Source organism: Papaver somniferum, chromosome 2 (genome assembly GCF_003573695.1).
Source record: "Papaver somniferum cultivar HN1 chromosome 2, ASM357369v1, whole genome shotgun sequence".
NCBI classification, from domain to species: domain Eukaryota; kingdom Viridiplantae; phylum Streptophyta; class Magnoliopsida; order Ranunculales; family Papaveraceae; genus Papaver; species Papaver somniferum.
Window position 1 is genome coordinate 160,903,566 of NC_039359.1, and position 13,920 is coordinate 160,917,485.

Sequence of the window (13,920 nt, forward strand, 5' to 3'; positions counted from 1 at the left end):
GACAAATAAGAGTTTCATTTGAAATCTATACGAGTATAATACACAGTCATCAACTAGGTGGTCAAGTCATTTAAGACTACAAGACTGTATTTCCATCAACCTGATTAAGTGTCTGTGGAAACTCATTGTCAAAGGGAGCTGTAAAACAAACGACCTTAATGTTCTCATTATGCTTTCCAATAACATCAAATTTGTGGATACTGTGGCTGACTCAATATTGGTTGAGATCCATATTCGCCAAATCGTATAAAATTAGTCGATAATTACTCTGCAAAGGGGGATATACATCCATAATTATTTTAGTAGCTACTCTGAACATTATTGACAACCAGTTAATAATCAGTTAATATCGATCTTACATCATTCTCCATAGTACGATGATTGTCTATAATTCACCGGTACCAAGTTTCAACATGCGGATATTCTTTAAAAATATATAAATACAGTGTTTATGGATATCCTCCTCGTCGGGACTTATCAATTCATTAATAAAAGAGAATATTTGTGTTATCTGATTAGATTGGCATACCTCGTATAAGAGGTTTTCGTCTATGCTTGTTAGAATATTTTATACGAAACAATCGTTGCGATTTCATAGCATGCCTTGCAAGTACATTATCTAAATTACGCCAAAATCTATCTAGCGCATACTCACGTAACCAACTAACAGAGTAATCACCTTTGGACACTTCTTAGTGTGAGAATTAAGATGAGACACAATTGGAATTGATAAATATCGTTGACGATTATACCTGATCCTCAGGTGGGAATATATCATCAGCAAAACTTCCAGTTCTGCATTAGTCTACCCATCAAGGTAAATACTGAGAGCCATAAACAATAGTACGTAACCCATAAGAGATACTGATCAGGTTTCTTCTCTCGTTTACTGTCCAGCCGGAATAAAATTGGGAAATTACATTTCCATGTTAAATCAATAATAAACTATAAAACAATTTTTGTGAACATAAACACTATCTTAATACCAGTCCCAGTCCTTCCACAACGATCGACAGAGATTAACAATAATGGACGACATTTCGAGTGAACGTATTGTGTTTTATATGTCACATCACAGTAAAGCTCTACCAAGATTGAAGATGGCTTATTCAACCAATCATTATGCTACCCCGTATATTTTCACCTCTGGTAGTGCGATATTTAACAGATTCTTAAACTTGAAAACTATTGTGGTTCTAATATATTAAAATATGCATCCTACAATTGCATCTTCCTCGTTCACGTGTCTATTGTTTTGTCAAAAAAAGAAAGACTTATTTGCGTAAATACTGTTGAATATTTAACTCACCAAATTTGTGATTTTAGGTAATAGCTTAGGCGACTAGAAGAGTTGATATCCACTCTAAATATCATTCTGAAAATACGAGGGTAACCAAATATACCTCAATCTAAAACTTTTCCACCTATAAGTCCTTTCTCCGAAAGTGATTTCTATGGACTGAGTCGAGACAATGCAACTAATCGGTTCACACTTCGTGTCATCGTCTACTGATACGAGATCGAGACAATACGACAACAAGATAACTTGCGTGATTGACTATGGATACAAGATCGAGGCAATACAACAACGAAGTATAATTACTTTATAGGTTCGGACTTAACCAAACACAATAGGATTGCTATCAAGTAATTAGGAATTAACGTTTGTGTAATTTACTTTAAATGATAATAACAACAATTATAATTGCGGAAAATAAAAGTAAATCACACAACAAGATTTTGTTAACGAGGAAACCGCAAATGTAGAAAAACTCCAGGACCTTGTCCAGAATTGAGTACTCTCAGGATTAAGCCGCTATACAAAATCTAAACCAACTTCGTATAGTTGAGACCAAGCAACTAAATCTAGTTCACCTAGTTCTATCTGTATCCCTGCGCCTCCAACTTGCAATAAGTCACGCACTTGGAACAATTCCTTTGGTTCTTATTCGAAACAGTAAAGGAACAACAAATATTTTCGGCAACAACTCTTTTCAATCAAGTGATATGAGTTTGACAAAAGGCTCTTCCGTTTATCCCAATAAACTCCTTTGTCGGATTCTTAGATCAATCTATTTAAAAACTACCAAAGTAATTGTTTAGACTATGCAATCAATGCTATTAATCACAAAGAAATGTATTGATGCCGATCTACACAACTAAACAATCCAATCTATCAAATGATAAACCGATTATAGTTGGATCCCCAGCCGATCAAGTTTTGCGCACACCAAAGATTATAAACTCAAATAATAAATTTTCTTTGTCTTCAAATCTTCGTAGATCTTCAATAAACACCTGCACACAATCAACTTGAATCTCTTGTGATCAAGCACACACATAACGGAGTCTGTTAAAAATGGATTATCACAAGATATCTTTAGATAAACAAACAGTTCTAAAGATCCTCGTCGAAACTTCGATCTAGTTTAAGTGAATCTTATATCAGAAGAGAAGATTCTCAAGCGTAAACAAACTAGGTGCAATCAATGTTCAACAATCGTTAGTTAATCAAATCAATCGAAACTAATAATAAACTACAATTATCTAGTTTCCCACCAACGGTACTCGTAGAGATTCCCAATCCCAAAGAAGTCTTTAAAACGATCGGTCGTAAGAGATTTCGCCTAATTACGGTACTTTCCTCTCCGAATAGACGGCTCCACCAGTAACAACACAACAAGGTAGTTTTGCTGGCTCTGAGGATTAGTTTGCTTGAAATGCAAACTTCAATATTTATAGACCAAGGAAGTTTGGACACCAAGGAATTTCCAAAACCGAATATTCTAAAAGATATGCAATAAACACCAAATCAGTTTTCATAATTCTTGGAAATGCTCTGTCCAAATATTGACCGAAATCTCAGTAGAAAATCTCTAATTAGTAAATGCACATTACCAATTTTTATTTTCTAAACATATGCATTTAATTTCTGGAAATTAAAAGCATATAAAACTAAAAACCTTAATTAAAAGATTCTCAATTTATTTAGGCCGGGATTTTCCTTTAGTTATTAAGGAATATCTTTGAACAATAATAGGTAAGAATTACTGCACGTGTTCAAAGTATGTCGACATCTTAACTTTGTAAATCCTCTTTCATATTTACAATCTTGGAATCGATTTGCCACACTTCCAAACGAGTTTAGAATTGGTTCATCTGTATTCCAAGAACTATGTGATTGATCAAAAACATTCAATCACCATTTATGGGCTTCATGGTTTTACCAAAACAATTTTCGGTTCTACCTCCAAGTGGCTACTAGGATCGGGCACACTAGTTTCCGAAAAATGGCTAACTAAGTACCAGGATCGGTTACCACTTATTTATGGTACTTACTTGTGATCGATTGCATAAGTTATAGGATTGGTTACACCAATTTCTAAAACTTGTTAACCTACTACAAGGATCGATTACACATCTTGTGATTAGTCCCAACCAAGTTCTGGGATCGGTCACCCAATGACTAAGAATGGTCACACCAATTACAAATATCGATCATACCATCTCAGGTGATTACTTAAGATTGGTTTAACGAATAAAAGTCATACCGATACATAAGTCAGGCCTTGTGATTAGTTTTACCAAGAACATAAACAAGTCATGAGCGGTTATACTAAACACACATATTGGTAATCCAAAGATTTGCAATGAATAACAATACCAATAAGCCTAGCGATTTCCCTTTCGATTCACAAACAAGTTTATGAATGTACTTCTTTTAAACGAATGTAAAATATTGTTTCCTTGGACGAAATATTCACCCATACCCATACACATAATCACAATAGCATTCATACGGTTATGTCTATGTCTTATATACGAAGTTCAAAACATAGGCATTATACTTCGTATTATATTCCTTAATACTACGTCTAACTAGAGTATAATCATTCACAGCTTCGCAGTTATGTTTTCAATATAACACGACTTGAAAGATACGCTAGGAATGAAACAGTTCAAGTCAAAATATTACTAACCTCAAGAGGAAGGATGATGTTGTCATTGTAGCTCTTTACTTCTTCACATTCTTCAAGTCTTCGAGTAATACTTGTATGTCTCATATCCTAATAACTTTCTAGATAACTTATACGAAGTTGACTCTAGTAAATAATCAAGCGACTCTTTAAATGAGTTTTGATTCACTAAAAGATGATAACTAAACTTTACATACGAACACTTGGTGGATTTAACCGAGCTATGCTCTAACAATCTCCCCCTTTGTCAATTTTAGTGACAAAACCCTTACATCATATGGATAAAAAAATTACAAGAATTCATTATACATACGCTTGACTCCAAGTTTCAACAGCACAATAACCTGTATACATTCAATCCAAAAATGTCGTTGTTGACATTATAATAACAAATCTAATACTCCCTCTAAAGGTAAGATAGGTATATTTTCAATCCGCGCGTCTTTGTTATTCCCTTTGTAGCTAATATAACCACAAGTATCAATATGATATGTTACTCCCCCTTAGTCTATGCTTTACTCTTGCATTAGATATAACGTTTAAGCACCATTGTCCTTTCCTTAGTGATACCAAATCAATACCAATATCACTTGTTTAGTCCATATATTTCTCCCCCTTTTTGTCACAAAATGACAAAGGTACGAGCAAATAAAAGACAAACCGAAAGGATCTTACAAATCTCAAAATACTTGCAACCTATAAGAGTTAAGCACGAGGGTTCTACACACCATTTTAGATAACCAATATCAAAACCGAAACTACAAAGTAATTTTGTTTTGATATGTTACCAAGGAAACAATTGCCCGAAGCAATTTTCCCTAATAGTTTAGCAAATCAAAAATTGACTAATCACCTTAGTTCTTTTGCTAAACCGATTGCACAAATATAATCGCTTATTTGATAAGACCAAAATAAAGATCAGAATTAACTTTATTTTTACCATCAGGTTCTAATTATTCGAACAATAACTTAGACCTTTCACTTTAAACAAGACAAGTACTAGGTTAGTTAACTAGCATTTCTTGTTAAGGCATTCGATTAAACTTGAATAACCGAATCCTATACTTTGATAAGTCTAAATAAGATCAGAATAAACTTAGTTTCTCTTATCCGGAATCAAACTGGACTAAACAAATGATCCCGAAAACTTTGTTAAGCCATAAACAATTCATACAAACCAAATAAATCAACTTGCACAATTATTTATCTCAACCGGAAGCAATTGAAACAATCATATACATTAAAGCACCGCAATTGCACCGTAATTTCGTTAAGCCTAAACAATTGATACCAAACAATAAAGAAAGATAACAATAGTTTTTCTCAACCGGAAACAATTGAATCACACACACATCCATACACATATAATGGAATAAACATCACTTGTTTACTCCATATATTTCTCCCCCTTTTGTCACAAAATAAAAAAGGTTCGAGCAAATAAAGGTCAAACCGAAAGGATCTTACAGATCCAAAAGACTTGTACAACCTATAAGAGTTAAGCACGAAGGTTTCACATACCATTTTAGATAACCAATATCAAAACTGATACTACAAGTAATTTTGTTTTAATATGTTATCAAGGAAACAATTGTCCGAAGCAATTTTCCCTAATAGTTTAACAAATTGAATAAGAAACTTAGTTCCGTTGCTAAACCGATTGTACAAATACAATCGCTTATTTCGATAAGACCAAAATAAAGATCAGAATTAACTTTTTTCTCATCAGGATCTAATTATTCAGACAATAACTTAGACCTTACACTTTAGACAAGACAAGTACTAGGTTAGTTAACTAGTATTTCTTGCCAAGGGATTAGGTTAGACTTGAATAACCGAATACTTCACTTTGATAAGTCTAACTAAGATCATAATTAACTAAGTTTCTCTTATACGGAATCAAATTGGACTAAACAAATGATCTCGTATTTTGTTAATCCATAAACAATACATACAAACCAAATACATTGACTTGCACAATTATTTCTCTTAACCGGAAGCAATTGAAACAAACATAGACATTATAGCCCCGCAATTGCACCGAAATTTCGTTAAGCCAAAAACAATTGATACCAAACAATAAAGAAAGATGCAAACAATAGTTTTTCTTAAACGGAAACAATTGAATCACACACACCCATATCCATACACACATAATGGAATAAACATCAATTGTACCGAATTTTGTTAAGCAAAAGCAAAATATATGCAATAAAATCAGGCTTTTCCTAAACAGGAAAACGATTAACTAACAAATTCGTTACCTCAGATTCCGCATCCTCTTTTCCCCAGAAAGACATATCATTAAGAGCAAGTTCAAGTTAGAACTCTCCCCCATTACGTTGTCATCCTCTCGCAAGAAAAAAGAACAACAACAAGAGCAACCTTTACCAGAGAAAGGTTGAATCGGTTTTAATTAATGCGTGCCAATAACAAAAGTTGAAAACCCGAAACACATATGTTTATGCTAAACAAAAATTGATTCAACACATTGTGACTTTTTACATATGAGTCTCAATCGGAACACCTTATGATCCTTTGATAAAGCCTACCAACATGGGCTAGAACTTAATCCCGCTAAATCAAAAAGGCACACAAACCATAAGGGTTCACTCATATGAGATTGAATATTAAGATTATGAAAACCGAAAACAAACATCCCATAAATACATAACAATAATATAAAGCATTCAAGCACAGGCTATGTAATCGAAAAAACTATCACAAGAAAAATTATAAAATAATAATTTTATTCATAAATATATAGTTTATACAAAAATAGACCTTATATAATAATTGAAATAATCAAAAACCGATGTCTATTTTTCTTGAATTAAGTATTACAACATATAACTTAATCCCTAGTGGTGCTCTTATTGTTCACTGAAGTTTCTTCAGTGTTCAAGCTCTTGAAGCATGCCTCGAGGGACTTGTCTGCAACCACTTCCTGTTTCTCAAGTTTTTCAACTTGAACATTCATATCAGCCAGATCAGCTTTTGTTTCCTCAATCCTGTCTTTGAGCCAATCTTGATGATGGATCTTCATTATGAGGTTGGTTTTTAGTTCTTCAAAACCTTGGTTATAGTCAATCATATTATCAGAATGCATCCACTTGGTTTTTGTTGGATCTTGAAGGTTGTAAGCCAACAGACACGACTCATCTTGTGATCCAACAGATCTATCAGAATCATAATCAGACATGATTTTTGATTTGTTTTTCTTCTTCCTTTCTGTACCAATTCCTTGACAGTCCTTAACCTTTTGAGCTTCCTCCTTATTGACTTTTGTAACAGTACGAGTTATTGGAGGCATGCTGAGGTATTTAAAAAGGATTAATCAAGGATTCTTAATACAAGCAAGAGATTATTTCTCTTAAGAAGAGACAATTTTCGGACCGAAAATACTTAGAAAAATCCAAAAATATGTACAAAATATATATTGTTTCCTTTGTCCAAACTTCTCATGCTAGAAGGTTTATTAAAATTCGAGAATTTCAAATAAAACCTAATTTTGGAAGATCATGGTAAACATGAACAAACTTTAGACAAAAATGGATTCACAGTTATCCAGAGATTCTCACATAATTTTATGATACAAAACACAAATAAAAAATTGTGCACTTATTTTTATGTGCTTCTCATCCCAAAAGTTATGAGCACGAACTAGGATGAGAGTGCACAGTCTCCATACAACTAGGTTGCATCGGAGTAAGCCTTTTCTTGCTTACGGTGAGTATCAGAAACATAGTTCATGCTTCTCTTTGGATATTTTTGCCCAAAGTATTTTCTCCCAAGAAGATGATCCTTCCTTGATCTAACGGTATTATCATGTGGAGAAACAATACTGATGTGAGAATTTTCAAAGATAGATAAATCTCTCTTAATTTTGTCAATGAGATTTTCATAATATTTTCTCATTCTAAGGATTTCCTTATGATGCACATCGGCATGATTATTTGAAACAATTATTGGAAATTCATGATTGTTTCCTTTGTCATAGATTCTCTCTTCCACTTTCTTATGGAATCTTTCTTCATGTGAGCAAGGACTGTTTCGACATGAGTGAGGAGGGACCTTTTTCCAGAAGCGATTATCAACTCTTACTCCTGATTTTCTTGAGTTGACTGTGCCGGGATGAGATATATTCTGTCTTACTACTGAGGAATGATCTTTCAGTTTTTTAAGACAAGAAACTTCTTTCAAAACTTTTACCACTGTATTTTGAAGAAGTATAAGTTTCCTGTCAGGTGACTGAAAGTTGCATTCCTTAAGATCACTTTCATGAAATTGGTTCAAAGTTTCCTTTGGACAAGATTTGCTTTCATCATCAGTAGATATAGAAGATGGTTTATCATTCTCTTCTGACTTGATGTAGTTAGGCAGACTACCATCATCATGATATGTTTCAGATGTGATCATATAGGTTTTGTTATCACAATCTCTAAAAGTCGAACAAGGACTTTTGGTTTCTTCATCAAAAGAAATTATAACAGAATCATTAGTCAGAGTCACAGGATGAGTCTCTTGATCTTGTGTAAGAGATTTACCAAGGGCTTCTAATTTGACGTGAGATCCCTATTCTCTCTGGCTAGAATATTTAGTTGAGTGTCTTTTTCTCTGATCTCATGTTTAAGAAGATTAGATTCTGTATTTAATATTAACATCCGTGTATATGGAGATCTTATTGGATTTAGGAGTTTTACCAACTCTTTATCAGTATCTTCATTTCCATCAGAGATAGACTCAGATGTTTTCATAACTCCCGGATCATGAGTCAATGAAGTAATAACATCTTCAACATTTGAGTACTCATACTCTTGCATAACGTTAACTGAATCAGACATAGATTCAATTCTTGTAGTTTGGATCGCACCAAACACATATTATTAGATATTTTTTCGTGTTTGCCTGCTCTGATACCAATTGAAAAGACGAGGGTACCCAAATACACCACAATCTTTAATTTATCCATCTATAAGTCCTCTTACCGAAAGTGATTTTCTAAGGACAAAGTCGAGACAATACGACAAATCAGTGTTCACACTTTGTGTGATCGTCTATGGATACGAGATCGAGACAATACAACAATCAAAGTGTGATTACCTGATAATAGGTTCGGACTTAACCAAACTCTATAGGATCACTATCAAGTAATACATAGTTAATGTTTGTGTATTTTACTTTTAATTATAATAAACAATTATAACTGCGAAATAAAAAATTAAAAGACACAACAAGATTTTGTTAACGAGGAACCGGCAAATGCAGAAAAACATCGGGACCTAGTCCATAATTGAATACTCTCAGAATTAATCCTCTATACAAGATCTAACAAACTTCGTATAGTTGAGACCAAGCAAATAAACCTATATTTCACCCAGTGTTGATGGTGGTTTTTATCTTAGGGAGAAAATTGTAAAAGTCCGTCTACCTGATCCAGCATCAGAGTAGTAGACCTTGATATGTCTGTATTCCGCAAGGAATTTGAAGAATATATCGAAATATGATGAGTGTATATGCCTTTCTTCATATTGTATTAAACCTCAAGCTCCTAGATAAATTGTTCACTAGTATAGAGATCAATGAGTATTTGAAGTTCCTAGCTGCATTATCCACTAATGCATGGCCTGCTGAGTATTTTCCCATGTTATTCCCCAGTTGAACTCTTAATACTGACACGACATGACAATTAATGTTAGCTCGCAGCGGAGGAACATGATTTTCCCGAAGTGTCAGGATTAAGATATGCATGAAGGTACTGAATCAGAAGCACGCAAGTTGCACTGCTCTTTGAGATAATAATTAGTGATTTTCTGCCAGCGCGATAAACTCACCAGAAATTGATTTATTTTGTGCCAGCATGCAAAATTCAATTTCGAACCTAATCAATTTGCAAAAAATAGGTTTTTTGTGGTTTGCACAATATCTCGAACCTTATTGGTCGAGACCAAACCTAGGCAAACAAGGAAATTGATCCGTCATGGACTAGTAGGAGAAAAATACTACTAAAAGTAGAAAACAAGAAACAAAGAGAAATTACGAAAAATAAAGATAGCAACAAAAGGAGGCGCGGCCACATCACTTGGCCAGACAGTTTTCCCTAGCAGGCGCTGCCCGTGACCGACCGCCCACGCCCCATATTATTGCCTGCAGACCCCTCTTTCTCATCAACCAATCAAAACGATTTAAATGCGCATCACACACTTTTGATTAAAAGTGGAAGTTGGCTGGTCACACGCCTAATTCTTTAAGGAATTGAACATAGGCTGCCCATGTCAGTCTCAAAACGATCATGACCATACATTTTGGCCAGCCAATTTGACGAGCCTGGCCTCCTCCCAGCATAGCCAGACAAGCTCCATGATATTCACCGGCGTTCCCACTTTTATTCCAACCAATCGGAATTCTCATAGCACGCTGACAACAACCCTAACCGCAAGCCAAAATTAGACCAATTGCGCGGATGAAAATGGTTCAATGGAATTAAGACCGCATATGGTGGTCTTAAATCAATCGTGACCGTCCGACTTCGCCAGCCGAATTGACCGGCTTAGATTTAATCATAATCAACGGGAAAGGTACGAATGTGCTCACCAGCGGCCCGGCTATAGCTCTGGCCGATCGAACTGTTCCCAGGTCGCAGCTAACACTTAAAATCGTTGGCCCAAAATAGGTTGTCCACATGGCCAAAAACCCTAATTTATGTTATCATCAGCACGTTATTGTCGCAAAATGATCTCGGCCGTCCAACTTCGCTAGCCGAATTGACCGGCCTAGATTTGATTTTAATCACATGGCAAGGTACGGATATGCTCACTGGAGGCCCATCTATAGTTCCGACCAATTGCATTGCTCCAAGCTTGCCCCAACGTCGCGATCCATTCACCCAAAGAGCACTGGCCATACGGCTTTAAAAGCCTCGGGTTCAACCAGCGGCAGTGTATAATTGCCGCAAAGCAATCCTAGCCACCCAACTTCGCTGGAAAAATTGATCGGTCCAGATCTAATTCCGGGCGACCAGTAAGATGCTGTCATGACCACCGGACGCCCCTCTTCCATGAGGACCGATCATCCAATCCACAACATACCCATAGGGCTCTCGACAGTCGCCTAAAGATGGTTGGCCGAGCTTCTTATAGGAGTCTTAAATAAATTAGCGGAAACCTATAACTGCCGAAAATCATCTCAGAAATCCAATTTTGCTAGCCAATTTAACCGGTCTAAATTTAACTTGGGTCGACCAATAGGATGTCAAAATGGCTACCAGCCATCACTCTCTTATAAGGACCGACCAGCTCACCTTTGGCGTGCACAAATAGCTCCTGGCATCTTCCCGAAGATGGCCAGTCATGCTCCTTTTAAGTTATTAAGCTCCGCGACTAATTTAAACGGGATTTATACAACGATGTTTCATGAGCATTGATTATTTGAGATGCTTGCTTAAAAACGATGCTTTATATGCATCGATTACAAACGATGTTTTATAAATATCGATTTCACAACTAATTTAATTATTTCACTTAAAAAGCATTACATGCTATTTCTTTCGGAAAGTCTCATGACTTGACTCCTAACATATGACCGCACGCCGCCTAACTTGCGCGTGATTGGTCAAATAGCCAGGTCTTGCAAGCAATACCCACTCAGCAACTTGCTACACATTTTTCACGAAAATACTCGAGACATCATGTCACAAAATGGGGGAAGTTCAACAGGATATTAGTCTGGCGGTTTACAGCGTGCAGCGTGCAACACGCCCATTATAAGAAAGTGTCAGGAAAGGCGGACAATTAGTGGCGCGCAGAAGTAGTGGGTATAAACCGACCTGTCTTCCCTCATGGTAAGACGTGGTTTCCAATATTTTTACACGATCCCCACTTCTCATCACTCAACTACTTCTACTTCCTATGAGATCAGGGTGCGTTCAACTATGACTTATATAAATAGGTTTTCAACCTATTTCAACTAACAACAACAGTTATCAACACAAGTATCCAGAAAACACCAAGAACTTATAGATTACATCCCGCAAGCAAGTTCCACATTCTGATACAAGTCATAAAGCAACCACACCTTCAGAGTTAACCATTCTGATCTCAACACCTTCTTCGCTTCCCTCCCTAAGGTCAAACCTTCTTCTTCATTTTATGACCGAAGCAAGGCTGGAACGACCATTTATTGGTTTAGGACAGAATTGTATAGATTGATCTCTCGAATCAAAAGTACTCCCGTGTAGTGCATTTTTTTAGGGTTTAGATTCGTTTCTCGGCGGCACACCCAAATTTACCATTTCAAACAGAATCAGTTTTTACCCCCAAAACAACTGGCGTTCATAGTGGGAGATTAATCTCTCGGTTGCAAAAATCATTTTCCCAATTCCATTTTCAATTTCCTAAATTTCTCAAGATGGTTGATCTTAGTAATGGTTCAGAAACCCTCAATCCCAATTTTACTTCTCCTAACACTGACAATACTTCACATGTTATTCCTGAATCCGTTATTTCATTCAAAATCCTTGTCGAGGCTATGGAGTCTCAGTATTTAACAATTATTCACGATTTGATGAAAAATCTGAATGATATTGTCAGGAATCAAGCTACTATTGTCAAGACGCGGGATGAAGTATTTACGCTTTTGAAAGTCCTCACGGATCAACTATCAAAGGAACCAACACGTATTCACTCTGGACGAAACGCTATCAACAATTCATTTTGGATCAATACTGATGGTAGTAGTCCTTCTTCCAAGATTCATCATCCTATTCCTGATGAGGAAGATGAAGCCTATGGTCGAATAGAGAGGTAGCCACCAACCTAACTTGTCTGCTCATGAAGATCAAGCGATGTTTCCTCAAACTCAGAAAGAAGACTCGTGGGATTTATCATGTTCTCATCAGAGTCCTTGCAATGAAAAGGTGATTTCATTAAATGCGTCCTTCTTGGAAAATATCAATTCCCATATTGCATAAGAAGATGCTAAGAGATCCGCTGCTGCTTTACTCAGTCGATACGAACGGTTCCAGAATGAAGAAGCACATAAATATGTTCAGTAAAGCAGGTGTCCTTCCAATAAAATATCCAACCTCCAACCAATCACTAGTGAGAGTGGAAAGAGAAGGCATCTGGGGAACGACTATCAACAACCTAAACGTACGGCACCAGCGCAACAGACAACTCAAACCCGGATAGCTGCAACTAAGACACCTGCACATCAACAAGAAACTGGAGAGGCTTCTCCAATCTTCCCGTTTCCAATTGAAGAGGTAATCGAACTCCTAGAAGCATGGACTCAAGATGGCGTCATCAAGCTACATCCTATCATACGTCCTCCAAGTGAAGAAGAAATGGCAAATCATAAATATTGTCGTTACCATAGGTTCGTCAATCACCCCACCAGCGATTGCAACAAATTGAATCACATTTTCAACAAAAAGGTGGATACATGAGAACTTCAACTAAGCACTGAGGGAGTCCACAGAGATCCTCTTCCCGTCAGGAGCTGCATGGTTTTTGGGGACTCCGTCCACAAAACCGTGCAGTCCATGATGGAGCATTTACGTGAGATTCTATATTTCTCCAAGGCACAGTGTCAAGTCATATTTGCAGCCCTAAACCGTCTTGTATCAGGAAAACAACAATAGGCGAGCTTCCGCACGCAGGGAATCAAGGAGAAGCTGCTTAACCAAAAATAAAAGAGGGGAAATAATAAAAGGAGAAATAAACTCATGTATGTGAGTTATATGAAAGGAAGAAACTCATCCTTTGGGACAAAACGGCCGATCAAAGCCTTTTAATGTTCATGGTCGTGGCTAACATCACCGCATATGCTCTTCTAAAGCTCGTGGACGTAGCTACCACTACTTATGCCTCTCCGCTCATCCAAGATTCATGGTCATGGTTACCAAAGTCCATGACCACCATCACCACACCTCTCCCTGCCGTGT